This window comes from Uloborus diversus, chromosome 2 (assembly GCF_026930045.1).
Source record: "Uloborus diversus isolate 005 chromosome 2, Udiv.v.3.1, whole genome shotgun sequence".
Taxonomy (NCBI): Eukaryota; Metazoa; Arthropoda; class Arachnida; order Araneae; family Uloboridae; genus Uloborus; species Uloborus diversus.
In genome coordinates, this window is record NC_072732.1 from 152,604,885 (window position 1) to 152,630,362 (window position 25,478).

A 25,478-nucleotide genomic window follows, 5' to 3' on the forward strand; every position below is an offset into this window, starting at 1 on the left:
CTTTTGATGGCTGCTGAAGTTTGGTTTTCTTGGCGGCCGGGACGCTCCTGCGTCCCGTGATCTTTAGAATATAAATTCTGGGAGTTTTACTTGGTATTAATCTAGAATAGAGTTTTCTGTGACTTCTTGGAACTTTTATTTAAATCATGATTTTTGAAGTTCAAATATATTATTATCATTGCTATATTTTGCATTTAAAAAAGTTTGCTTTTCACTTCGCAGAGTAGGTATTAATCTTCTGTATTTCAAAGTGCATGTTTGAATAGAGTAACCGGTTGCACCGATCGTTTGATTGATGACGTCAGCGGTTGATTTAATGACGTCACTGTGAGTATCCATGTTTGCGTTTAACGAACCTCATCGGTCGACCGGAGAGTAACCGGTTGCTAACCGCAGCGTTCTTGAGAGCAACCGGTTAACTGGTTGCTTCCAAAGTCGTTCTATGAGCCTTACCGGTTGATTTACCAGTCAACCGCAACCTAAGCTGGTTGATTGGTTGAGGGAACCACGTGACATTTTTGACCAATTATAAGTAATTTTCACCTGCGTGTTACTTGTCTGCGCAAATAACCGGTGATCAACCGAAAGCGTTGGATGAAGCATTGGTTCGTGAACAACGGGTTAGTAAACACTGACGTCATTGCTGTCACGTGATTAACCAACCGGTTGCTACCGGTCGTGCTCGTCGAACGTAAGCCATGTATCCACAACATGTTTTTTTTTTTTTAATTTTAGTTTTCACTAACCGATAGCTCTATTAGAACGCTCCTGGTTACGCATGGTTTCAGTTGACCGATCCTCTTTTCGGATTTATCAGGGAAGAAAGAAGCAATCTTGATGCTTTGATAATCTACTGAGAAGCTTCCCCGGTAAGAAATGTTTTATTATTAAAAGGGGGAAGGTGATGGGGGTCATGACCCCCTCCCCCTACCCCGAAACCCAAAATGTTCTGTAGCGTTAAACAAAAGTTTTTTTTTTATTTATTACACACTGTTAAAACTACAGGATGCATTCGGCACCTTTCAGGGGAGAAACGCTTGTTCACCAGCGGCACCCAATACGGAGCCGAAATCGCACCTCTAAATAGGGTGAAAAACAGGCACCTTTTAAAAACTAGACAGCCGGAGTGAAAAAAAGGATCCTTCGAAGAGAGAAATGGCACCCTTACTATAGATCATCCTCCCCCCTCCCCCGTATTGTGTGCGTTTTTAAATACAGTTGTGTACCTTTTTTTTTTTAGTTTTGTTTTGATTTATGATATTCTACGTTTTGGACATTTTTCACATTGAACTCGGTATTGGAAATGATTAAAACATGTAATTACAGCATTTGATCATATTTCAGAGTTTTCAACATAGTTAAGAAGTGCTCATAGCGTTAATTCATCTGATCGTGCTCTAACTCAGTGTTTCTCAACCTCTTTTGACCCACGGGCGCGGTAAAAGCAAATGAAAAACTTTGCGGACCGGTGAAATCTTTATCGTTTTCTTAAAGAATCATAAAATAAATAATATGAATAATAACTCTGGGGTCGTTAAAAAACATGTGAAAAAATCCAGGGTTCTGATGTTTTTTTTTTTTTTTTTTAACAAAAAGTAATGTTAAAAATTAATAAAACAATAAATATCTACCCCTTCACTTGTATCAAAGATCTGTCACAAATACGTTATAATTTAAAAACGAGTAATTATTTAAAACATGTGAGAAATTATACATTTACTAAAACTTGACGTATTCCGAAAATGAAGCCTAGCTGTACTTATGGATTATTTAAATGATGAGCCAAAAATATTCAGGGATATTACAATTACGGAAAAACAAAATCGTTTCATAAACGTTAATCAAGAGTAACAAAAGAAACTGCACATAAAGTTTTTCAACAGTTAAATAAAAAACCAAAAGAAAGTTCTAACGCTTTCGAGGACTGCTAACAGGAAATGATTCTAACACTTGAATGAAAAAGCAAAAAAAAAAAAAAAGGAAAAAAAAAGAGCTAGACTAAGAGAGATTTTTTTTTTCGCTATCTTTATGTTATAATCTACGAAGCACAAGAAACATTTTTATTAAGGTTCTTTTGGTGACTAATAAAAGCTGCTTATCGAATATTCAAGAAAATAATGACAGATATTTTTAGTAGCGTTTTGAATGATGGAAATTTCACGATAGTAGCGGTAAACGAGAACTAGAAGACTAACGGTTACTGTGAAAAGCAATAAATGCACTTTTAAACACTTAACTATGTTTGAAAGCCCTAAAAGCTACAAAGTGATCAAAAGCTGTACTTACTTGTAATTTCGGATAATTAATCCTAGAAAAGTTGGGTTTGAATCCAATAGTGTACTTCATTCAATGTGAAAGACACACAAACGCAATCATCATTTGTCCGCCATATTGAGGTGGTTGAATGTATGTCTAAGGCAAAAAGCGCATGCGCAATGAGTCTTTCTGCGATTGCATGATGTTCTGGCTCCTCTGCTCTACTTTCTAGCCTGTGATGCACCTTCAGGCACTATGCTTTCACCTTAGAGGGAATATTTTCACTCGTCTGGAACCCCTGCTTTTAACAGTTCAGAAAGGAAAATAACGGAGTTTTTTTAATTCCTAATTGTGTAACTATTAAACGAGGGAAAGTTTGAAGCAATACAGAATAAGCAATTCTAGTTCTCATTAGCTGCAAAGCAATACTTGAAATTTAGACATTTATTGGAACTTCCTGCTTTCTTTCCCAATTCGATTCAGGGCCGTCCAGGACCAAGGCCCCTTATCAGTTCGGTAGACTCCCCCCCCCCCAAAAAAAAAACCTCTTATAAATCTTACACTATGGCAATTTCGGGACTCCCCAAGGGTCAGGCCCCTAGTTTCCGATTAGGTTAGTGTCTGATTTCTAAGATGTGCCTAATTCAGATCCTTGATACATCCTGCGAAAAAAAATGCAAAAACCACGATTCCCGCGTTTTTGTAGCCTATTTTTCAAGATAAATTTTTGTGAACTGAACTATTTTTGTGTGCGCAACTTTTAAACGATTTTGTTTGCCTATTTTTCTTCATATTTTTGGAGTCTCAATCACCACCACATAAGGCCTCAAAATACAGATTTTTATATTTATTTTTTAAAAATTTTCCAGGGGGAGAAACCCCCGGACCGCCTGAAATTATGAATATTCTATATAACACTTAAAGGACTAATCTCCTGTTAATCTTCTCATTACAAGGTGAATAAAAAATCGAGCATACCCAAAGACAAAATTGTAAATTCTGTATAAATAACTAAACTCCAGTACTAACCGGTGAGTTAACTGACAACGTTTTTGCGCTGTACGTAGTGACAGAGTTGTGTTAATGTTGTTGTTTTTTGTGCCCATAAATGTTAGCTAAAGTGTTATTAAAGATGAACTGGTATGTTCTTTTAATTTGTTATTTATAATAGTTTGAAAAGAATCAAAAACATAAACATGAATTAAACTTGTTCCACAGATGAAATTGAGATCTGTGTCGCAATTCCTTATGTTATTAAAACTTTTGATTCATTTCTGCGTTGAACAAAATTGAACTTTTAAATTTTATATTATTCTTTAAAAACGATGACAACAAAACATGCCTAATATCTTGACGAAAGGATACTCCTTAATAATTCCAGATCGTTAAAGTTTTTTTTTCTTCTTTTTGATAAATTGCTTTACTTTTTCTATTTTTTTTTTTTTTTTTTTTTTTTTTTTTTTTTTTTTTTTTTGCACCATGCATACGTATGAAAGTACTGTTTTAAATGATAAATTCCGAGAAACAAGTTTCATTATTCCTTAAAAGATAGTTTTATTTCAACCTTTGTGTTTGTATTTCTATTGCATTTGATGATATGTTGATAGTCTATGGTGCTAAACGCTAAAGTCGAATCTGCTGGGGCGTGCACTGACATTTTGGAGCCCGTCACAAATGACTTTCCACGCCACCTTCATTTGTTTACCCCTATATTTCACCCCTAGTTTTAAAAATATTGGGCCCCCATCAGACTCGGGCTCGGACCAACAGGTGTCTGTTCTCCCCCCCCCCTCCGTGCATGCCCCTGCATATCTGCACTTTTTATATAAATTGAGTTATTGGCACAAAGTGTGTCTTTTATAACATATTTGACCTAGAATAATACAATATTTTGAAGTCATGTGCGAAATATTTTTTTGCAAATTCTAACACCTGAATGTAAATCAAATATATGGAGGATACAAACTTTTAAAAGCAGCTTCTCATTTTGAGTCAGGGGTGGAGTGGCCTTTTTTTTTTTTGCCCTCGAACTTGCGCGCTTTTGCGTTTGTTTTTGAAGGAGGCTTTTTTGAGCGGCGTATCTGAGGGCCACCCTCAAATAGATTACCCCTCCCGTAGCTACGCCACTGATTTAATATGATGCTGCAGAATATAACAAACTCGAGATTATGCATCGTTTTATCGTCCCAAGGAGTCGCCCACAAATGTCAGACTTTGAGGGAGAAGTGGTTCGCGAAATTATGACAGGGGGAAGAAGGGGATAGTAAAAAGTGTGACACCACACAATCTGGTTGCAATGAAAGCATTTTGTTTTCACAACAATATATTTATGCAATATAGTGCGACTTGTAACGAGTTGAGCGGAGGGGTTAAGGTGAAGTGTAAGGGGAGGTGGGACACGGTTGGTCCGCTTTTTTTACTCATCATTTTTTATCTTATCAAAAAATTTAATGAGGGGTCATTCCATGCGAAATGAGCAAATCAGCTGTGGCTGACATGTCACAGATTTCAATGAAAATTTTTATTTAGGTAAACCATGCATATCTATGAGGAAATGCAAAGTATGAACGTTTAAAAACTGTTTGTTGTTTTGTTATTGAAATTAGAAGTTGATGCTTACGCTAAGCCTAAATTTTCAGAGCTCATTGCTGCCGGTTTGTGACTCAATAACTCCATAAGTTATAAACGTACACTTAAAAAATAAATATTTCCGCCTTCTATAAACAAATCTCTATTGAGAAAAAGCAAAGTAAAATTTACTCGAATCTTTTTTTGAATCTGAGGTATTAACAAAGACTGAAATTTTGCCAATTTACTTCCGATTTTAAATCACTCTTCTAGCTCTTTTAATGAAAAAATAACAGTAAAAATGATTCAGATTGAAAAACTATCTATAAGTAACTATCTGCTCTAATTTAGTAACTGTTTATGAATTTCTTGATGACGAAAGTGCACTTAAAAAAATCGAAAATTTCCAAAAATTTCATTTTTTCCTCTATTTCAGATGTTTTTTCGAAGATGAGGGAATGCTCTAAATTTACTCATTTTTTTTTACATAACATATTGAAGTGTCCTTTAGATGCTACTAAATTTTAATCATTGGTATCAGCGTATTTTTGTAACTAAAGTAATTTGAACTAAGGTAAAATTTCATTAGTTACTTCTTTTTATTTTGTAAGTTCAGCAAAACTAACCATTTCTTTCGTGTTTCATTTTCTCAAAAGCATGTTTATGAAGTACATGCTGAAATGTACATTTTTTTAATTGAAATAAATGTCAATTTTACTTGCTTTTGTATCATTTAGTCGTTTATCTAGTTCTTTGAATTCTCGTAATTTCACATAAGGGTCAATCCATACAGGTTCCATACAGTATAAACTACTCATTCATGTCCAAATATTTCTAAGTTATCAAATTAAAATAATTATTTTGAAAATTACAGTATGTTTTTTCAGTATAATGTGTTATATAGGGCACAATATACGTAATTTAAGAAGGTGCCATGAAGTTTTCACACTTTTTATTTCTGTTTTAGTTTGTGAATTGACTAGCAAAATTGCTTAATTTCATAGACCTGTATCTTTTTTACAAACCAAATACAAAAAACAATATGTATAACATGTGTAGTACTTGAATGCAATATTCAGTTGACCAGGAAATTTTATTTTTAATTCAATCCCTTTTTGGTTTATAGGGATCTAAAAATGTCATTTTTGTCATTTTTCCGATTTTTGAGGGGCTGTAATCTAAAAAGGGTACACAAACACACAGCAACAGTTACATATTCTTTTTAGCATAGTTTCAGTGATTAGTTTTTGCCGTATTTCATTTTGTGTTTCCGTCCCCTACGTGAGTTAAACCCCTTTGAAATGAGTAAAATTTTTATATTTGGCCTTGAACTTTAACCTGTTGCCATTATTTTAATTATTAACGTACAACTACGTAACTCAGCATGTAAGACTATCAACTTACGCACTTTAACATCAAAGCGTTAAATTAACTGTCATAAATGTAATTAAAATAGATTTTGGCCAAAATGTAAAGGTCTAAAAGTCCCATTTTTGACTACGAAAATCACTTTTGATGACCTCTGAAAATCAAAGGTCCATTTGAGAGAAAAAATAAAAGTTGTTTTAAACATCTTTCATATGCAGCTTTAAGGGATATGAATTTCAAAAAAATTAAAAATGGTCAAGCGCAACCATTTGTCGAACCTGTATGGATTGACCCATAACACAGAAAGAAAATGCTATTTTTCTGAATTTTATTTTACGTCTGGAAATCAAAAACCAATTTCGAGTTTCTTCAAGCAAATAGTAGAAACACAGCTCTATATTCTTGAAAATTTTTGAAGTTGTCTGAATTTTCCCTCTTTTGAATTTTTGTGTGTACGTGAAGGGGAAAATCATCATTTTACAAAATGTCACTAAGTTTAAAACTGATTTTGAAGACAAATGAGTTAAAATACAACTTCAAAAGTAAGGTATTTCTTTTATGATACTTAGCACATTATTGGGTATTAATTTCATCAAAGCTAATGCATTCCTTAAAGATTGAGATTAAAAAATAAAATGCTTAATTATGAGAAAATTGAAATATTTTCAGTTTTTGAAACTCGGTTAAAAGTTAACTATAATAACTTTGAAAATTTTAGTGATATCAGATTGATTACCCTACTCCATAGATTGCAAAAACATACAACTTTTATGTTTTCATTAAATAGTCAATAAGATACAAGCCTTCAAAAGTGCAACATTTAGCATTTATGATAATGCTGTTCAATTTGACCAATTTTCAATCGCATGTAACTATTCAAATAAAAAATTTTTAAGCAAAAATATTTTACATATTTTTATGTAGGCATAAAAGGAACCTGTATACCAAATTTCATAAAAATCTGTTACCATGCGGCCACCACTTTTTTGCGAATTTTGCTCATTTCGCATGGAATGACCCTGAGCAGTTCGATTTTCTTCAACAAGGTTCACTAAACACTTCGCAACACCACAGATTTTTTTTTTTTTTTGGATAAGTTGAATTGATAAACTTTTTTTTTAATATTAATTTTTTAACAGAACCTTGTAAAGTGGGTCAACGTGCCCCACGGGTGGGGTACGTTGGTCCGCCTGGTGGGACATGTTGGACCACATAACTTAAACAACATTTGAGGTAGTGAAAAGCAAAGGGATGCAAGTGGCAAAATTAAAAATTTGGAGATAACCAGTACAAATGGTAGGTGAACCTCTCCTCTGTCTTGGGACAAGAGATTGTACTAGTAGCCCTGGTAAGTGTTGCTGTACAGCATGATTTAGAGAAAAAAAATCTGGAAAGCCTACCTAGGATATGATCTTTAAACGCTTTTTACTCGAAACTTAAGATAGTGCATCCCTTTGCTTCTCATTGCCTCATTTGTTACAATTTTAGTGATAAATACTATCAAATGTTGTAACTACCTTATTTTCTGTGTAGAGTGAAAATAATAAAGTTTAAAGATCAATATAACATATTAAATTGATTTTAATGTATAAATCATTTTTAATTAAAAACAGCAATAAGCATTCACCATTAGTACACAATTATTTTTTGAAAATCAAAAGAAAAATCAATTATTTAATAAGTGCTACTTCCAGAGCTTTGGAAGTAATAGCACTTTTATTTGACTGGGTTTTCGAAGGATAAGTCATATGTTACTTGCAAAGTTACATCAATATTTGCTAGAGGAAAAAAGCTATTTTTTTCTTCATTGCATTGCATGCAAAACAACTCAAAAGAAAAACAATCTTGTTATACTAAGTTAAGTTTTAAGTTAGGATATCTTTGTGTTCTAATATCAAAAAATTAAATTAGATAATCTTAAGTAAAAGTATACTTTTTTTATTCCTTTAACCAATTATTTGTTTCATTTTGTTTCTATGTAGAATGCTTGTTTAGCAAAAAAAAAAAAAATTGTTTTATACAGGAACTTCATTCTAGCATGTATTGCATGTATTTTATTCTTTGAAAACATTTGAACTCAAAAATTAAGAAGTATGTTTAAAAATATAAGTAGTAAAAAAAGTGCAGATATGAAATAAACCTTTTGGTAAAATTAATTTGGTATACCTAATTTTTGTTAAAAATCATAAAATATATCTTTGTTTTTTTTTTCCTTAAGTTTTTATTATTATTACTTCAAAACATGTGTAACATGAAATGAAATGGAGGCCTCATGTGGAGTTGAAGCCCAAAAGAGGTTAAAGAAGTTATGAAAAATATCAATTCTTCAATTTTGAAATATTTCCCAAAATATATCGAATTATTTAATGTATTAAATTTTACCGGAAAAAACACAATCTTTGCGAGAAAGGAACGGTTAAATATGCGGCTTGACTAATTTTACAAAGAATGCCTATAAAATTCGTGCTTGTCATTCAATGCGAACCTTCGCACACCACGTCTGAACACTGAACTTCAAGTTTGCATTTTTTTGCGGGGGAGGGAGGGGTGGGGGTGGAGAGACCCAAATTATCACTCCGGGCAGCACACGTGCTAGTAACACCGCTGTATCCCATGAACTTCAATACGTTACTGCAGAACTTATGGTTCTGAAAAGGTTTAAATAAATAAAAGTTGGCATTGCAAACGTACTGTCTGACCACCGATGATACGGAAAGCAAACATCTGGTTTTTAAAGGCGGGAATGAAAGTATCAGTTAGTTTTCAGGCATGTCAGTTGTTACAGATGGGATTTAGCCTCTAAAAAAACTAAGACGCTTCGAAATAATGGAAACACACATGCATTATTTTTTTTTCATTTCCCCCATATTCAAATTAGCCTCGTCAGAACTTTCCAATTCCATAGCTTCAGAGTGAATGTGAATGTTGAAGTAGTGTGAGGGTTTGAATGTGAGTAATGATTGTGACTCAAGGTCAAATGTTTTGAAGATTCTTTTCTGGCAGTGCATCTCAAATGGTCACTAATAAGGTTGTTTCCAATCAGTACAAAGCTGCAGAACGTAATGAACATTCCAGATTATGCGCAATGTGATCGTTCCAGTGCAGACAGGGGTGTCCCGAACTTGAATTTTTAGCAGGTTGGAATTTCTCAATTTGTCGAGTGGAATTCTGAATTTCTCAAAATAATGATAGTTTTACCTAATGGAGCACCCAATTTTGCTAATCCGTCACACAAAATTTGCCGAATACGGAAATTTTTGGAAGGTCGCAGTGACCTCCTGTGCCCTGTCATCGGGGTGCTTCAAATGAAGAGATAAGCTCCGGAACGCTTCAAAAGTACCTGAATGGTCACCTGGAAATTTAAAAAGGATCAAATTTTGTTCATTGATAAACATTATAATGATAAACTTCTATTACTTATTACGTGAGAAATTTGTCACAGTTTTGAGTTTTCTGAGTTGCTACAGCTAGTTAAGTTTATATCATAAAAGAGTGCGTTCGCTAGTAAAAATATTTTTTTTTATAAAGAAGAAATTTTTACAATTGATTTTCAGCTTGAAAGGGATGACTAATTAAAAAATTGATCAAAACTACTATTTATGAGAGTTAATAGCTCTTGTAAACTAAATAAATACGCTTTGATTCGTACTTACCTTAGTGTTTCAAATTAATAAACTCTCTACATTGGAAAATATCGGCAAAATTATTCACTTCTGTCATTACCTAGTACAGTTTTGCATCGAGAAGAAGCCAGTTGCCTCAATGTGGTGGAGAAACGATGCGTCTAAATTTTCATGGCAATGGCTATCTGCCGAGAGAGGTGCCACATAAATGATTGGATGCACTATTAGTTTCGCTAACTAAAAAATGCTAATAATTTTTTTCTAGTGGTTATTGGACCTTGGGCGCCCCGACAATTTTTTCGTTAGGTGTGTTTTTTAGACACCTTTCCAACCATATAAAATTCGAAAAAAAAAAAAAAAAAAAATGGACCATCCGTTCGCGTAAAAACAGCCATTTAGGACGAAAATGCGTTTTTTAATTAATATCTCCATTAATTAGCGTTCGATTGCAAAAATTTTTATTGATGACACTAAAACTCGGCAATAGCAACCGAACAAAAAAAGAATGAAGAAAATCGGTTCACAAACAGAGCAGAAATCGGTACCAAAAGAAAACGGCTTGCCTATTGATATATAAAGATAATAATAATTGTTGAGTGAATTTCAATGCAGGCAGCATACAAGAGTCCACATTAAAAAAAAAAAAAAAAGGAATGTTAGTTTGAAACACATCCAATGAAAAAATTAAATCGATTAATGCGTGAATTGACTTAAAATGAACATGAAACAAAACAGGCCCGTCATTCAAGGGGGTCAGGCAAGGGCGTCCATATGGGGAAGGGGCAAGTGGGGGCTCAAGCCCCCCCCCCCCTTAGAATTTAGAACTTCCTTGCTGTTTGTACTTTTTCCTTTGCAAAAATGAAAAAACATTTCTTCTCCAGCCGTTAATGAATAAATTATTAAAAATGTCAAATTTTAATAACTCTAATCTGCACTGAAATCAGTTTCCATGAGGAAAATATCCTGCTAAACCATGAAGAAAATATCAGACCCTCCCCCCCCCCTTTACAATTTTGCATATGGGCGCGCTTGGGTCAGGGGGGTCCCTGACTTTGAAAAGTTAATGTTCTTGCATATAAATGGGCGTGGTTGACGTTGTTTTCCAGTAAAATTACTAATGAATATTCAACCTTTGGAAGTATTCGATATGACGGACATGTATGAAACTAAGACCGCGAAAGCCTTTTCTGCTTAACCAAAGCAACAAACAAATAAACATGAATCTTTCCTCTTACGAAGGTTACAGTCACAGTCGGAATTTCTGAAATAATTATAACACAGATTTGCGTGATATGCTGTTCACAAAAAAAGGAGGGGAAAAAAATAACTATTAGGATTTGCGGGTTTGATTTTTTCTTCTTTTTTTTCAACAACAATTTATAAACAGGGGTGCAGCATAAGAGTATATGACCTGTTCCCATTGAGTATAAGTCGGGTCGTATACATTCCCAAGATGCTATCAAACATTTACGTTCTAACCTTACCTTTCTTTGAAAGTTTATATCTTACAGAGAATTAAATTGTTACAGTATTTTTTTTTTCTAACTTGCATTAGAAAGAGTTAATCATTGTTTAGTAAGTTCGTTGTTTTTTGTGAAGGTGCTTAGTGGGTTTTACAGTGGAGAAAGTGAAATGGTTACTTATCCCTATCATTTACGATAGAAGTAAAAATACCATAAAGGTACTGCACATTTAATCTTAATAATGAGTACAGGATGTACACGAGTGCAAATTAGCAACTTCAACCAGATCTTAAAAACTGTATCTTAATGACCATTTCTTTTCTTATGGATATGCCTCGGATTACCTAATCTAGAAAATTATCAGTCATTACATGGCGGATGCGAATTTCTTATCCATTTCCATTCCAGTCCATTTGTAGAAACAAGAAACTCAAGAAGTAGGGGTCCTATCGCAATCCCTGATTGTGAAAAACATAATTTGAATTCAAAACACGACAAGACCCCAAATTCAAATGATTTTTTCGTATTTTTTGAGCAATCACGATTGCTTATTGTTCTCGTTTGACTGTTTTGATATTCCTATGATTTTATTTCCCCACCACCTCCCTCTGCAGCACCACCGTCGGCCGGCCGCCTCATGATGCTGCTCCTCTATCGAAAGCCGTCTCCAGGTTGTGTTAATATCCTACACTTACACGCATACATACACACCTGCACTCACACATACACACACTCATACCTGCACACAAACACAAATACACACGCACACACACTCATGCCTACACACAGACACAAACATCCACGCATACATAAAGTGGCGTAGCTACACTTTCTGCCGCCCGGGGCGGTTCCTCAATTTGCCGCCCTTTGTGATGGGAAATAGTCGACACATTAAAGAATTAAAAGTATTTTGATAAGATTTTAACAAATAAGAAAAGAAACTTTTTTCCCTTCTTATTTTTCTTGCAGAAGGAAAAAAAAATTAATTCAGAGCTCCACCGAAACATTACAAAAGTTAAGTTAAATTCGGAATTTTAAGCAATTTTTAGTAACGCTTATAGAAAAAAAATGCTTGGAGCTCCCTTCATTTTTTTTTCAAAATTAAAATTAATTTTATGCATTCTTTCTTGACTAGGGGGGGGGGACTTCTCAAGGAAAACTGAAAGTGTTAAAAAAACTGAAGTGTTAAAAAAGCATTTTTAGGCTATTTTTGGATACGTGAAAATATTGGGGAAGGTTCGGGGGCACTGTCTGGAAATCTTTTCAACAACATTGAAAAACACGTAAATGTAGGCTGTATCTAGTGGTGTAAGGGTCTCCCCTAACTCCAACAAAGACTGGATTTTCCTCCCGAAATATTTTCAAACTTGAAATCAATTTTAGTCTATCTTTGACGACGTTAAAGAGAATAGGGAACGTTCAGGAGCTCTCTGGAAATTTTTCGATAACGAAGCTTCAAAAACGCAATTGTAAGCTATCTTTGACGGCATAAGTTTTCAAATTTTTCTAAAAATGTTGGGATGTCGGATGGTTTTTCCTTGTCCCCTGGGGACATTTTGAAAATGACGTCCTAAAAACGAGACTTCAAACGTTTTTTGACTGACAACGCTATGAGATACAGTTCGGAGGGGGGTTTCCCACCTGAAATCTTTTTCGAAACTGTTGCTCATTTTAAGCTCTTCACTTTTGAGGAAAAAAAAAAAGATTTTCTGTCTTCACTCAGATATGTCTAAAAACGAAATTTGGAGCCAACTGTTATGACGTTAGGTGATTTCGTGCACATCTGGGTTTCAGTTTAAGTTTCCAACTTGAAGCTAATTTTGGAGACATTGGATGAGATGAGGATTTTAAAGTTCGAAGGTGATGTCCTAAATACACACTTAGACTATCTTTAACCATTATACAGGAAGGGTCAGTTATTGACAGCCCTCAGGAATTTGTTGGTATTGAAATTATAAACTTAATAATCTATATTAGGCTACAAGAGGAAATGTGAAGGGATGGGCTGAGCGTTATCCCTTGGAAATTTTTCGAGATCAAATTTGGGATGGTTCTAATAGAAGTCGAAACACTAATAGAAGTCGAAATTTGAAAGGCTTCGCCTAGAGATCATTTTATTAATTAAAAAAACCTCTCCTTAAAATGAACGATTAAATGTGAAACTCATTGTATAAAGGAATTTGTTGATATAGTGCAGTAGTACAGGCAATTATTGTTTGAGTTGTGAATATTTTTTTTAAAATAAAATGAACATAAAATTTATTCTGTCAAAGTGAAAATTTTGTAGTCAATTACCAATCAAAGCAGTTGTTGAAACGGGTAATGCTGTCCTGAAAATGAGCAAGGAATCCGCCACCATTTGAGACCTATCTCCTTTTACTCTTGTCACTTTCCTTTAAAAAAAGTTTTTTTTTTTTTGTTCTTTTTTTTCTTTTTTTTTTTTAATACGGTAGTTTCCTAGGAACTTACTTAAAAGTAAGTGATAGCTTCATCATACAACGATAGGTTATGAAATTTATTGTTTCCTCCGTAATAGTTAACCTTAACAGAAAAAAAAAAAAAAAAACCATGGTCCCTTGACTTTGCACTACCACCTCCCTCAGTCTGTACCTTCAGACGAAGGAAGAGAAAAAACAAACAATAGTGCTGAGATGTCCACAAGAAAAAAACGTGTTTTGTAGAGTAATTTTGTTATCATAGTCGTACTAAAACCTTACAATTCGAAGACTTTTTTTTTTTTTTTTTGCCTTCAGAATAAATCAAAAACATGATTTTCTTATTGGGAAAATGCGTAAAATTTTTTTAGCATCAAAAATGTGAAAGTGCCGCCCGGGGCGGACCGCCCCCTCCGCCCCTCCCTAGCTACGCCACTGCATACATACTGTAACGGATTCGGTGCGACTTCCACTTTCTTGAAATGAAGACACAGTTCTTGATAAAAACACAGGAAATTTATTTACACTATGTACAGGAAAGATCTTCAACCACTGCTAAATTATTCATCAGCAATTAAGCAATTATCACACAACACCGTAAACTCAACGTTTACACACGTATTTACTTCCAAATACGAAAACAACACAGCGAAATGCCTCGCAATAAACAGAGCAAAAATGCACTCAGTTCGAAATCTCAATCGAAACTAAACTGTTTATCCATCGCTAACGGCTTAAATACACCGAAAAGAAATTTCTCAAATATTCCTCATGCTTCTGTAAAGTAGTAGACCGTTATCAATGAAAAGAAAGAAAATAGGGGTCGTATAATTTAGCCGAATGAAAAAGGGGTTGTATATTCATTACGGGAAACTATTTAAAGGTTACGTTCCTACAATAATTACTATTTACAGAATTTGTAACATTGCCCCCTTCCTAAGGACTGCACGTCCCGGGCAGTACAATCCCCAGAAAGGGTGCCAAACTTCTATCACAAGTTTACAAATATACACATTAATTAATAACTAACAGATACAGAAAACACAATAATAACAAGAAATATTACTAAACATTAAAAGCAAAAATTATCTACAACTTTTATGTTATCAACCATGGTTGTTTACGTAATACTCATGAACTATGGCCATAGTATGGGGCTAACCGATCATAATGTACAACCCTAGGTTTTGCATTAGGTGATTTTTGGATCCTCACTACGACGTCATTTAGTCGGTTAAGGACTTTGTAGGGTCCATCCCAATGCGACTGCAATTTGGGTGACAGACCTTTCCGTCGGATGGGATTCCATAACCAAACCTTGTCGCCTTCGTTGAATTCATGTCCAGTAGACCTTGTGTCATATCGGGTCTTCATCTTCTCCGCCGCGATGTTGATTCGCTCTCGTGCGAAGTTATGAACGTCTTCCAACCGGGCCTGGAGATCCTGGATGTACTCCTCAGGCGATGAAGGCGCATCCGGAGGACGACCGAAGACGAGATCACAAGGTAGCCGAAGCTCTCGTCCGAAGAGCATCTGAGATGGGGCATATCCGGTAGTCTCGTGGACAGCACTGCGGTAGGCCAGCAGGAACAAAGGTAGCTTCTTGTCCCAATCCTGTTGATTTCTGGATACCATAAGCGAGAGATTATTTAGGATTGTGCGGTTAAATCTCTCCACCATGCCGTCCGATTGTGGGTAAAGTGGTGTTGTCCTAGTTTTCTCAATTCCGAAAATTTGACATAGGCCCTTAAACACAGCAGAGATGAAATTCCTCCCTTGATCGGAATGAATCTGCAAAGGTGTTCCGTATCTCGAGATCCAATGTTGGACTAGAGTCTCTGCTACGGTAGTAGCCTCTTGATCTGGAATGGGATATGCTTCCGGCCATTTGGTGAAGTAGTCGATGGAAACAAGAATGTATTTGTTCCCATCAGCAGTTCTTGGTAGAGGACCCAGGATGTCGATCCCAATTCGTTCGAAAGGAGCTCCAACGTTGTACAGATGTAGCTTCCCTATGCTTCTCTTCTTCGGTCCTTTACGAGCAGCACAGGCGTCACAAGAATGGCACCACTTCTCCACGTCATCCTTCGCCTTGCTCCAGAAGAAGCGCTCCCGAACTTTATTGAGGGTTTTCAAGACACCAAAATGTCCTCCAGTCGCACTACTATGTATTTCTTTCAGAACATCTGCAATCCTTGATCGGGGAAGTAGTAACTGCCACCTAGATGTTTTGCCGTCGTCAGATTCCCATTTCCGGTGTAGCACGCCGTTCCGTAAATGGAGTGAGTTCCATAAAGCCCAGTATCTTTTTGTTGCAGGACTGAAGATGGAAACGTCCTGCCAGCTAGGGCGTCGACTGTCACTTTCCATGAACTCTAAAATTGGTTTTATGTCGGGGTCTTCAAGTTGATCTTTTCGAACTTGGTCATCACTCCATGGATCAGGTTCTGATGATGTTGGAGTCACTGTCACCTGATAGGCGGTAGGGCTAGTCGTTCCATACTGTTTCTCGATTCGGGAACAATAGCGGCAGTTCTCAGGACAGGGTCTCCTTGATAAAGCGTCAGCATTACCGTGAGATAACCCTTTTCGATGCTTGATCTCCATGTCATATTCCTGGAGCCGCTGTATCCATCTGGCTATCTGGCCTTCCGATTTTTGAAGTTCAAAAGCCAAGTTAATGAGGCATGATCTGTCCGAAGCAGAAATTTTCGGCCGTAGAGGTAATGATGGAAGTGTTCTACAGCTTTCACTATGGCCAGTAACTCCTTTCTGGTGACGCAGTAATTTCGCTCCGACTTTGATAAGCATTTGCTCCAGTAAGCGATGACATGTTCATTTCCGTCAACTTCTTGGGATAAAACAGCTCCGATGCCCTCGTTGCTCGCATCAGTGTCCAGGATGAAGGATTTTTCAGGCTGAGGATAGGCGAGGATAGGCGTTGATGTTAAAGCCTCCTTCAGTCGTAGAAATGCATCTTCGCATTCTTTGGACCATTCGAACTTTTGCTTGCTCTCCGTCAGCTTATGCAAAGGTCGTGCAATGTTGGAAAAACCCTTTACAAACTTCCTGTAGTACGTGCAGAGCCCCAGGAAACTTCGCAGCTGATGGATGTTTTCGGGACGACTCCAACTCTTGACAGCAGATACCTTCTCTGGATCGGTTTGTACACCATCAGAAGAGATGATGTGACCAAGGTAGTTCACTTCCCGGCGGAACAAATTACATTTGGACGGGCTTAACTTCAGATTGGCTTCCTTAAGCTTTCGCAGCACCTTCCTAAGATTTGCCAGATGTTCTTCGAAGCTGCGTCCCACGATGATGATATCGTCTAAGTAGACCAGACAGGATTCGTAAGAAAGTCCTCGTAACACTGTCTCCATAAGACGCTCGAACGTAGCTGGTGCATTGCAGAGGCCGAAGGGCATCACTTTTAACTGCCATAAGCCTTGTCCAGTTGTAAACGCTGTCTTCTCTCGGTCATCAGGGTGTATCTCAACCTGCCAATAGCTACTCTTCAAGTCCAGGGTCGAAAACCACTTGTGTCCGTACAGAGTGTCCAAGGTGTCGTCTATCCGTGGAAGAGGGTAACTGTGTTTCTTGGTGATTTCATTCAGTCGTCGGTAATCGACACAAAATCTGGTGGAGCCATCTTTCTTTCGGACCAAGACGATGGGAGAGGCCCAAGGACTGGATGACGGTTCGATTACATCATTCTCCTTCATCTCTTTCAGAAGGGTTTCAACCTCTTCCTTCTTAGCGAACGGTAGTCGTCTTGGATGCTGTTTAATAGGGGGGTGTTCTCCAGTGTAAATCCTATGCTGCGTTAAATTCGTACGGCCAACATCCTCCGATGTAGATGAAAACAGATGCTTGAAGTCGTCCACCAGTTGTTCCGCAGCAGTTCTTTGATCCTTCGATCAGGGTGCACTCCCAATTAACTTCGATGTCAAGGACTCAGAAGACACAGTCTCGGGGGAATTGATTCTTCTAATGATGCAGTTTACGGGAGTACAAGTTGCTAACACTTCGCCTTTCCGGATATTCCTTGGCCTTTCACTCACGTTGGCGACTCTCACAGGAATTACATCCTTAGAAAGGTCCACAAGCGTAGATGCTACCAGCACTCCTTTTAGGTTATTGCTTAGGTTAGGGTATTCCATGAGTCCAAATCGAAAACTGTTGCTTTCTTCAAGGGAGCCAGGTATTAATGATTCTGACCTTGAGGGAATCGATAAATCTGTTTGGGCTATTATTTGATGAGCGGATTTTATATCACTTTCTGCAGGGAAAACGGCTATGTCTTCTCTCATCGAATGCAGCTCATTAGTCTTGAAGTCGAGAGTGAAGTCATATTTCTTCAAAAAGTCCAATCCGAGAATGAAGGGGTCCGTGATATTAGCGACGAATGCCGTATGATGGTAGGTGGCATTCCCAAACACTATTTCCAAGTCCACTTTACCGTCAATCTCGATCTTGTCACCTGTCACAGTCTGGAGACTTACGCGTGGCGATGTCCACAGCAGTTTCAATCCAAATTCACGAGCCACATCTGTCCTAATGATTGTCACATTGGCTCCAGTGTCGACAATCAGTCTGCAGGGGTTCCCATTCACATGTGCGTAAATGAAAAGTCCATCACTGCCACTACTAGAAGAGGAAATCTGCAGAGCTCTGGTGGTGGTGATTTACTTCCCTCGCGTAGCTTGGCGAGCCGGACAACTCCTTCGCAGGTGTCCTTCACTACCGCATTTCCAGCACTTATGCTCTTGTTTCTTTTGGGCTGTTATGCTGCTCAGATGTCTTGTCAAGTCACCGAGTTGTCTCTCAAGTTCAGCGAGGTGGGACGACCTGGAATCAGACTCATCAGCTTCCTGAGTCCGGATTAGATGGCGATCCACACGGGTTGCTTCTTGGGCGGCCTCGTATCTCATTGCATACACAACAGCAGAATTCAGGTCTTTGACATCCGCCATCCGTAGAGCTTTCTGGATTTCCGGATCTCGAACCCCGTCGATGTAGTAGTTGAGTGCCAGGTTGTCTCGAACATCCGCAGGGCAGTCGTAAAAAGCAAGATGAGACAGTCTCTCGATGTCCGCCGCAAGCTCTTGCAGGGTTTCCCCGGTTTTCTGGAAACGGGACTTCAACTGGAGTCGGCTGAAATCTTTCTGGCACTTCTCACCGAAGCGAAGCTCCAACGCAGATGTGAGGGCGGCGAAATCCAGGCGCTGGCTGTCCGGAAGGGCCTGGAGAATGTCCGCTGCGTCACCTCTCAGGGATGCTGCAAGATGACAGGCCTTGGTAGCAGAGTCCCATCCGTTCGCTCCCGCCACTATCATGAATTGAGTTTTGTAAACCTGCCACGAAGTTTTCCCATCAAATGTGGCAAGTTTAAGGAACGGTCGAGCAACCGATGTGGGAGCGCCAAACTGTACAGAGCTGCTTTCCGCGGTCGCCAATCTCCTTTCCAGGTCTTTAAAGATGTCTTCTTTAAGTTGATGAAATTTTCTATCTGCTTCTTCCAGTTTATTTTCTACAGCATTGCATCGGCCTTCAACGGAACTTAATTTTTCTTCAAATTTCTCTTCGATTTTATTTTCCACTGCGATGAATCGGCCTTCAACTGCCGCAAACTTTCCTTCAATAGCATCAACTCGATGCTCTATCTCATTAAATTTATTTTCCATCACAGTCTTTACCGAAGTAAGATCGTTTTTAATTTCCTCTTGGTTAGAAACTAGGTCATTTTTCAGCACCGTTAAATCACTTTTCAATTGGTTTTGATTAGCCGCCATATCATTTTTTAATTGTTCTTGATTAGCTGCCATATCATTTTTTAATTGTTCTTGATTAGCTGTAAAACTTGCAGTCAAGTCACTTTTTAATTGTTCTTGATTAGCCGCCATATCACTCTTCACAGAGGTGATTGCGTCAAGAAGTTGTTTTAATGGTTCATCCATTGCGCGAGTAATCACCATAAAAATAAAGTCCTAATTCAAAAAAAAGTCTTTATGAAAAAATGTCCAAAGTCACACTTACTCCAAGAAAGTCCAGAAGAAGCCCCACGTTGGGCGCCAAATTGTAACGGATTCGGTGCGACTTCCACTTTCTTGAAATGAAGACACAGTTCTTGATAAAAACACAGGAAATTTATTTACACTATGTACAGGAAAGATCTTCAACCACTGCTAAATTATTCATCAGCAATTAAGCAATTATCACACAACACCGTAAACTCAACGTTTACACACGTATTTACTTCCAAATACGAAAACAACACAGCGAAATGCCTCGCAATAAACAGAGCAAAAATGCACTCAGTTCGAAATCTCAATCGAAACTAAACTGTTTATCCATCGCTAACGAACGGCTTAAATACACCGAAAAGAAATTTCTCAAATATTCCACATGCTTCTGTAAAGTAGTAGACCGTTATCAATGAAAAGAAAAGAAAATAGGGATCGTATAATTTAGCCGAATGAAAAAGGGGTTGTATATTCATCACGGGAAACTATTTACAGGTTACGTTCCTACAATAATTACTATTTACAGAATTTGTAACAATATATACACACACACTCATGCATGCATGCATACATACACATACCTATACACACATACCCACACACTCATGCCTCGACAGACACAAACACACACGCCTACATACACACACACTTGTGATTGCGAAAAACATAATTTGAATTGAAAATGCCATAATTCAAATTAATTTTTTTATTTTGCTTTTAGCATGTTTTCTAATGGTAAAATTTAAAAGCTTCAATTTATAGATAATAGATGGCAGTACAATCAACGGTTTGAAAAGATTCAGGAACGAAAATTTCATTATAGTGCTGTCATCTTACGACAACTTTTACACTAAATCCTCTTACTTTTTTTTTTTTTTTGTATCTTGTAACACCCGCAATGCCATTAAGTATGTTAGGCAGAATTTTTTCTCAGTCAGCCTCTAAGGACTAAATAAAATATAAAAGCAGCTATAATTATACTAGAAATTGATGATAATCAATTCTTTCTACATCATTAAAAAATATATTTACAAATTAAATGAACCATTCTTTTGAAATTTAAGGGTGTACAAAGTATTCTTTTTCCGGAAAAGTTGGAATCGTTGCGCTAAATTAGACTTTTTGTTTTTCAATCAATCTCTTGCGATAACGTTTAAACATGAAATGTTTTTTTTTTCCATTGGATGACGTATCAAGTATAAGTAAGCGCGAAAGCAAACTTTTTATAATTTAAATTTTTTAAGCTTTTAAATAATAGTACTGATACGGAATTCTAGATCGACAGTTCTAACGATCATTAAATTAGAAGGAAATCTGCAGTTTGGTTACATCGTATTTGAATTCTTGGGTCATAAATTTTTTATTGATATACACTAATAAATAAGGAAACTCAAGACTCACACCAATTTACTTTTTTTTTTTGTAATTAACTTTTATCAAAATATTTATTAATTCTTTACTTTTATCCCCCTTCTTAGACAACTTCATTATCAGTCGATAGTCAGATAGTTTAAGAAAATGTTTTAGGCCAAATGGTCACACAATGGCCTATTCGAAACTCCAATAAACTATAGGGGGCGCTGCAGCGACTGTCAAATGGCGGACAAAAAAGGTAAAACAAATTAACGCCTCCTATATAGGAGGCGTTGAACAAACATACGCCGCAACTTATAACCTTCTTTGACGCTTAGTGAATGACATTAATTTTTCATTGTGTATGTGGGAAGCTTTCTTTTCTACTGTTTGAAGCCTGTAATTTACCCCAAAGAAAGCACGTGGAATGGAATGTTTTACCTTTCTCTTTAGTATTGTTAATCTCCGCAAGGTAACGTATTCGATCTCTAGAGTTGCGAATTTTGGTTCCCTAGTGATGAAAGTTTGGCTTCAAAGTAAAGTAAAAATCAACGAATTTCGCCGAAGAAGGAAAAATTGAAAAGGTATTGGTTTATTTAATGAATTATTCAAATTATTTTTCAATAACGAAATTGTAGTCAAAACCTTAAAATAAGAAAAAAGTTTACAAAATGTGCTTTCTTTCTAAAAAAAAAAAAAAAGGAAAATAATAACGAAATCTTTATTTCAGTAATGTTGTAGTTCCGGTTTGCGTTAATGATGATTATTTTCTGTAAAATTTTAGCATACACCGGTCGTGGGTCGTAGTGTGGCGTTTTTAAAGACCATTTATGCAACGAATATTCTGGAATTTATTGTCTTATTAGATAAAAAAGCTCTATGACTTAGGTGACTATTATTTTTTTTTCAAAACTAAAATAACTTTTAATTTAGAAGGTAAAACATAATTCGCTAGACCCTATGTTTTTAAAATTACAGATATACGCCTAGAAATATTAAAAGGATTTAAGTCACTTAAAGACAACTTGTGATAATTGATGTCTTCAATTTTCGTAAAAATTTCATGATGTGCTAGTAGTACTATGATAAGAAAAAGTGAAATATCTTTTTCCTTAAATCTTATTTGCTTGTTCCTGAGTAGATGTCTAAGTTGAAGATCGTGAACGTATGGTGCTAAATGAATGATCATTTTGCCAGTGGCGTAGCTAGACCCGACTTTCGGGGGGGGGGGGGGGGGGGGTTACTTCTTTTATATATATATATATATATATATATATATATATATATATATATTAGGGTGGAACGAAAAAACAAAGTTTTTATTTTCGAATCGTAATAGTGCGGAAAAGTTGCGATTGGGGAAGACTTACAAAACAAAACAAAAATTTTAAAAATCGGATAATATCTTCCGATCCCGCAACGAGCCTGAATATTTGAAAAAATGGAAAATTTCGTGTTTTCTTAGTGATTTTTCAAAAATTTTGTTTTAATGTTTCTTTTTAAGGCTCTAAGACGGAAAAGTTTCGATTGGTAAAGCCTTCAGAAATAGAAAAAAAATTGAAATCTAATAATACCTTCTAATCCAGAAACAAGCCTAAAAGTTGAGAATTTCAGGTTCTTTTCCGAATTTTTAACATTTTTGGTTCAATGTATTTTTTTAGGCTACAGAACGGAGAAGTTACGTTTAGTGAAGACTTCAAAATAAAAAAAAAATATCTTTTTGAAATAAAACAATATCTTCCGATCGCGCAACGAACCTACATGTTTGAAAAAATGTAAACTTTAAGCCCTTTTTCAGCTTTTTTTTAATTTTAGTTTAACGTTCCTCATAAGTTCGGTATGAAATACTAATGGAAGAACGTTTGTTTATAAAACAAATGTGATATTTTAGTATTAGCCTGCCTGTGAAATTGTCCCTATGGCCCTTTAATCCCGCGAGACTTATATTGGTTTATGCCGCTCAGTGCAGTGTATACATCTAACACGCCCCATTAGCGCCTCACGATCTTGAATTTATGAGCTTTTTAGTTGGCTTGTGTCTATAGGTATCTTACTTAAATGAATAAAGCAGTCGTGCTGGTATCAGTATTTCTCAATGTTTCTAATGTGCGTGTGAAGTCGATTTGCTCTGCTAAACGTGTTTCAAACATGAATCCATCTTTGCAGAAAAGAATTACGAGAAAGTCCTTTGAGTGCCCTATATTTGGCCACCCGAGAGATTTGCCAACAAATAAGCTCCCTACTTATGAAAATGTACTTCAAAGTTGCTTTCAAGAGAGATTTGAGTTAGCTAAAAAAGTCAAAAACACGAAAGTGAGTTTTTCCATTTTAAGGACATAGTGGCGCAAAAAGTTAAATGTATCTTTGATAAGGCCTCGATTCCTACAGTTTTCGTGAAAAGAATTGCTCAGCTCACTGATATCTTCTACAAAAAATATCGCAATTTCATGAGATCTTACAACCGAGACAAGAATAAACCAAAGTTTAAAGAAAGGATTGATAAATTTAAAAGTGGAGCTAGGAAACTATTTGACGTCTCTACGTGTAAGTGCGTAATGAATGTTGTTTACACTTGTAAAAAGACCCCAGGCATTTGTAAATGTCCAATTTACATGAAATGTACGTGTGAAAAAGCTAAAAAGATACCGATCTCTGAACAAAGATTTCTCTATCTTCAGAGGAAACATGGCATAGGAAAAATTGGAACTTTGGACCAAAAGGAAACAAAAAGGTTGAAAAAAAGATTTCAAAGAAAAGCCTATGCCTTAAAACGAAAAGTTACTGAGTGCGTTTCAGTCATGAAAGATGAATCTGATCTTTCAAATGAAGAACAACCAAGTTGTTCAGTCAAGAGAGAACCTGATAATGATTACAAGTCAACCGACCCAGAGAAGAAAACCCGGTGGCAGATGAGGATTAAGCTGAAAACTACGGCACTAAGTAGCGATCGTTACGGCGTATCTGATCGTGCAACTGCTGCCATAGCATCCAGTGTGCTTCAAGACGTTGGCTTAGTGACTGAAACAAATACTTCTAAAGTTGTTGATAGACAAAAAATTAGGAGAGAAAAGAGCCAAAATAAAAAAGATCTGCAAAGTGGCATTAAACAAGACTCCGTTCGTGGTATTTATTTTGACGGAAGAAAAGGTGATACTTTATATATAGATTAGATTGAATCAAAGCAATTTTGGCGAACAGTGAAAGAAGAGCATTATTCTATTATCAAAGAACCTGATTCCGTTTATATTGGCCACGTGTCTCCAAACTCTTGATCAGCCAAAGACATAGTGAATAGCATTGTTTCATATCTAAATGAACAAAGAATTTCACTGGATGATTTAGCCATCGTAGGTTGCAATGGTGCTAAAATCAATACTGGGTGGAAAAGTGGCGCGATTCGTCAATTTGAAATTTATATTGGACGACCATTGCAATGGGCTATTTGTTTATTACATTTCATTGAGTTGCCTTTTCGGGATCTTTTTCGGTATTTGGATGGTGGAGCAACTGGCCCAAATTCGTTTTCTGGACCAATAGGAGAACAACTCAGAGGTTGCGAAAAACTACCAGTAATAGATTTTCAAACAATTGACTGTACAATTCCAGATGTAAACAGAAAGTGCTTGAGCAAAGATCAAAGATATCTTTTAGATATATCTCAGGCAATAAAGGATGGCAATTGCCCAAATGATTTGTCAAATCGTGACCCCGGCCCACTCTCACATTCCAGATGGCTCACTTTTGCAAATAGAGTCCTTAGACTGTACGTAATTGTATCGATCCCATCAGGTGAGTTAAAAGACATAGTGACTTTTATATTGAGATGTTACATACCAGTCTGGTTTGAAATAAAGAACCGCAAAAATTTCACAGACGGTGCCATTCATGTTTACAGAACAATTCAAACCTGTCGATACTTACCTGACAATCTAAAACAAGTTGTTTACCCTGTCATTCAAAGAAACTTTTTTTGCGCATCCCGAAAACTTATTAATGGCAATGGTGTTTGATGAAAGGAGGCACATAAGAGAACTAGCGTTTAAAAAGGTCTTAAAAGCCAGGGAGTTTCTAAAGGCAAAAGCATTAGAAACTTTGCCATTCCATCTCTAAATTTCGAAGCAGAAGATTACACAGAGATTATTAATTGGAACAAGACAAAGCTATCTTCTCCATCTTTTCTTCGAAAAGTTCCTAACAAAGACATTGAAAATCTTATTGCAACAGGCACTATACCCGATTGGGATATAAAACTATTCCTCTGCCATACGCAAGCTGTCGAAAGATGTGTGAAGCTATGACGGAGGCTTCACTAAAAGTGTGTGGATTTAAATCAAGAGATGGCTACATAAGAGCAACATTGAAATCTAGGTCAATTATGCCCGAATT